The sequence below is a fragment of the Aegilops tauschii genome, chromosome 6 (genome assembly GCF_002575655.3).
Source record: "Aegilops tauschii subsp. strangulata cultivar AL8/78 chromosome 6, Aet v6.0, whole genome shotgun sequence".
In the NCBI taxonomy this organism is placed as follows: Eukaryota; Viridiplantae; Streptophyta; class Magnoliopsida; order Poales; family Poaceae; genus Aegilops; species Aegilops tauschii.
The window spans coordinates 450,237,149-450,241,734 of NC_053040.3; the positions used below are offsets into that span (position 1 = coordinate 450,237,149).

Here is a 4,586-nt window from a genome sequence, read left to right on the forward strand (position 1 = left end):
TTTATCACTAGTTTAGTCTATAAAAGAAAATTACAAAAAAAGGAATTGAGGTTGCCTCATATGCTTCATCTTTTTAATGTCTTTCGTGAAAATAAGGATTCCGATGTGCCAAAGTGTTAGAAGAAGAATGCAATAAAATGTTTGGCATACAATCTTTGAATGATGAGCATGATTGCAATGTTGTTAGTATGAACATTTTGAATATCCATAGTACTAATGGTGATTGCACTAGTCATGATAAAAATGTCTCTTATAAGCATGTCAACTTTTGTGGAGTGCATAGAGTTTCCAAGTACACACCAAATAGGGAAGATGGATTTTGCAAGAGGCATAAGTATTTAGAAACTAAATGGTTGCAAGAGAGGCTAGATGCTTGTGCTGAAAATTTAAATTTTCTTTGCCATCCTTGTGGACTTTGCAATGAACGTGATCATTTAAATCTCCAATGCAAATTGTTTCATGATCGAATCGTGTCCAAAAATTGTGACGACTTGATTTCCCTTGTGCATCATAATGAACTTAGTTTGCTTTTGGGTTATAAAGAAATGAAACGTATGACTAAGGATATTCCAGAATTTGTCCTTGATAAAGTTCTTGATTTTGATCTAGAGGAAATTTATATGTATTGTGCAGTGAATTGCATTGAAAATCCTTATATTGCCAATTACATAAAGACAAGGAAACAAATAGAAGATGAAGAGAATACTAATGAAAGGGAAGAGGTTTCCCAATATCCTCCTATTATTTCTTATGATGAGTCAGGTAACAAGGAGGAGCCTTCTATTCAACCAATCTTCTATACCTATACTAATTACGGACTCCCAAGAAATTACCACATTAATCAGTAATTAGGAACCATTAATTTGGTGGGGCCGAGTTATTACGGTGTAGATCAACTTATAAAATCCCATGCCAAAAAACGCTCAAAAAGGCCCAAAATCAAGTAAATAAGAAAAAAAACTTACCCAATCTATCTACAACTCCACGTCCGTGCAGTCTCCTTCCCAATCCCATCGCAGCATCGCCGCTACCGCACAACCGACGCCTGGTACAACGAGCGCGATCCGATCTAGAGCCCCCCTACTGGCGTCGGTCTTCCTCACCTCTGCCTCACTGGCTTATCTCTCCTTTCCATCTTTAATTTATTGCTTAATCCATGCTGTAGTTTCAATCTACAAGGAGGCCACAATCCATCCAGCCTCTCTATTTGATCCCCTTCTTCTCTAATCTTTGAATCGTCTTTGGTTCCAAGTGCGAGTCTACGACCATACTGGGATGTAGAATCTATTTTCTAGATTGTTAGTCAATTGGAGGTGAAGATGTGTACCGATGGCTGTGTGAAGAAGCTCGGGGGACCAGGCGCGTTGGTCAGGCTGCTTAGTCCATAGCACCCACTCAGCACGCAGGTAACCCATTATTCAAGAATATTTTTTTCTCTATTCTCTAGCCGGATCCCTAAATTACTCTGATCACTACCAACATGATCAAGACAAATCCATTTTTTTTGCATGTCTATTGTTTATCTATGACAGTTGTAAACCAAAGATGTGAGCCAGCTGTGTTCGTCCTGCAGCATCATCCGAAGGTACGATCTATGATTCCTGCACTTTCCATATTTTGAGGATTTGGATATCAGGTGTTGTTTCTTCTGAATACACCCTTGATTTTTTTTATGTTGATGTATCATAACTTCTTTTTTAAAAGAAAAGTATGATGCCTAGACTCTGAATATTTTCCTGTACATTGTGTGCAAGGATGACAAGGACACTCGAGCTCTGCTCTATACTATAGTTCCAGATTGCTGAATGGCAGAAAATTTAGGTTGTCATCGTAATTTATTGATGAACACGAATCATCATGCAGTATTTTTCACCATCGGATATCTACTTTGCAGGTAATTTTTTTACTCAGTTCGATAGCTGCATCCTATCTCTCTCTGTTATTTGTATGTGCCTTCCAAGTGATGTGCAGTATGCGTGAAAACTGATACTGCTGATTGTCTGCGTCTCTTTTAGATTTTCTTCAATTCTCTATTGAATTACCCACACGTACTACATACTCTGTTTTAGATTATGAAGAATGCTATCACGGTGCCACAAGAATTTTTACTTATGTCCACTGATGACTACATACAACCTGGCAAGAAGTAGAAACAATAACCTTAATTTGTTAGTACAGTATTTGTACTGACATGCAGGGACAGAGAATGCGGGAAGCAACCTACGGCCATGGCTTTCCCATGGTCAGGAAAAAGTGTTTGAAGCTCCTAAGATATCAGTAGGATTGGACTACAATTAATTTTTATTTGCACCCTCGCAATATATAAAAATGTGCTCTTTGTTTGATCCCCCCGCCCCCCAAAAAAAAGCATAAATTTCCGTGCTCCATCCTTGCTGACAAGTAGACCTTCGTAGTAAGCAGTTTGGTAATCGATAAATTTTATTCATATGTGGGCCAAATCAATGTATAAATCAGATATTGATGTTCCTAATTGCATTATTTGGTACAGTTGTTGGCATTAAGTATTTGTTTTCATGTTATTAAGCAGAGGCTTTCCATTTTTCCATCAGTGTCTGCAGTTAGTTGAACTTTTAGATGCATAGGCATTAGAGTTGCTTATACAAAAAATACAGACATGCACCAAGAAAAATTAACTCTTAGAAGGTAATTATTATGTTAAGTGGAATGATTGGACCCATCACTAATTGGATCAAATGAGGATAGAGTGGTTATGAGTTAAGAACCAACATGATCTTTGTTGTTTGAGGTGATAGAACCGAGCATGATCTTTGTTGCCTGAGGAGATAGATTAGTGTGCCAAGGTTGTGAGAAGATGTGTATGGCTGACCAGGATGCAAGTCCTCTTCAAGAATAAATGATACTAACTTGTTCTTTTAGTACATGGATCGCAAACCCTCTATCTTAATACATTAATGGTTCGCTTTTAAAGCTCAACACTTCTAAGACCTTCGTTCGTTTGGTAGAAACCTATAGACCTATGTGTCTTTACATCTATCAATACTGGTGGGGCCAACTTACAAATACTGAACCCGGGAAAATTATTATTAAAAAAATTACTTCTATGTGCATAAGCAACTGAGAAAAATACTACGTACAATTTGACTCGACCAGGCGAAGATAGTAATTGGAGTGCTTTTCTCTCTGGGTTATATAATTTGTATGTAATCACTGATTAGATTTTTCGCATGTTTAAAAAAAGCCTCATGTGACCATCTATCATAGACATGGACACCATATTTGAGCTTTATTAGTGCTGCAGCAACTTGTGTGTATGTAAGCTTTTTTAGTTGAGCTTTATTTTCTATGTATATGTGAACTGATTGCTATTGGTTCATAATTATAACATTGTCGTCCACGTCTGGAAACTCACAAGCAGTACATTTTATAGAGTTCTGGGATGTTATTAAAACTATACACACTACCTTAGATACTATTTTTGAGCAAGTTATGCTTTCATATCTAGATTGAAGCAGAGACATTGGGTGGACGTATCTGGAAAAAAATGTGTTTTACCCCAAGAACATCTATTGTATTTGCTGAAATTAGTTTATAGCTAATATTGACTTTTGCAGCGAGGACTCCAAAGCTACAATGTTTAGTGGATCGAACAAAATAATTGAACTTCTGTTTAGTTTCTACTATTCAGTTTTCTTATCTAATATGCATAAGCTGCAGACCGGAAATGATAGTTTTACGCTTTATGATAATTATAATTATACACATGATTTTGAAATCAGTTTGTAGTACAGCTGGAGAGATGGCAATTTACTTTTTGACCTTTTACACTTTTAACGCATCTATCTATCTATAGGAGCACTAAGTGAGAGAAAATTCTTTTTAAATTATAGTTTCTAGCATATTATGTTCCACTTTCTGACAAACCATATTATCAGCTATTTGTGCGGATGATTATGCTGCCGACTGTAGGAATAAATTAAGAATAATGAGCGTCTCTTGAGAAAGAAATTGCATCACAACTTACTTAGCTTATTTATGATTATGGTCTATTGCTATAGCATTTTGATAAACTGTAGACCATCACACTTAAATTTCTGCAGGTTCTCTGTTTTGTGACCTGGTGGTAAAAGATGATCCAAAAGTCCCTAGAGTAGCTGTTGATAGTGGCGCCATCTGAGATCAATTGACAGGCGCGCTTTCGGTCCCTTCCGAGGTTCTGATCAAATATGAAAGACGGATGCCAACGAAGCGTTATTGTTCGCCTCATGTGTTGTAAAAACAGACCGTGTCCCCTATTCAATTAACTCTCTCCTATCTTCGGTTTGTAAAGTGGAATTAATATTAAAGATACACGAAGGAGTTTCTACTAATTCCTAAATAAATATTCAGTAAACCTAAGACTTATTGCAGTTTGGGAATTTCTTTGTAGCAAAAAACTTGAAAAAACATCCCGGTTGCAGTCACCCGAGGCTTAACTTGGAGGTTGCGCATGTGCCTTTCCAGAAATGGAAATGGAATTGACACAACAGCCATCATAAGCCTGTCACTGTTGTTCGAGCATACCAATTTTTATGGTTAAATGATGATGTTTTTTATTGCAGTCATAA

General features: G+C 36.9%; 1 long non-coding RNA gene across 1 annotated transcript; it reads left to right on the top strand.

Annotated features, from left to right (window-relative positions):
• Positions 1 to 1,006: 1,006 nt before the first annotated feature.
• LOC109741396 (uncharacterized) lies at positions 1,007 to 4,377 on the top strand. The gene is made up of 4 exons (XR_002227581.4): positions 1,007 to 1,406; positions 1,533 to 1,585; positions 1,755 to 1,894; positions 4,080 to 4,377. It is a non-coding gene; the product is annotated as an uncharacterized lncRNA (long non-coding RNA).
• The last annotated feature ends 209 nt before the right edge of the window (positions 4,378 to 4,586 follow it).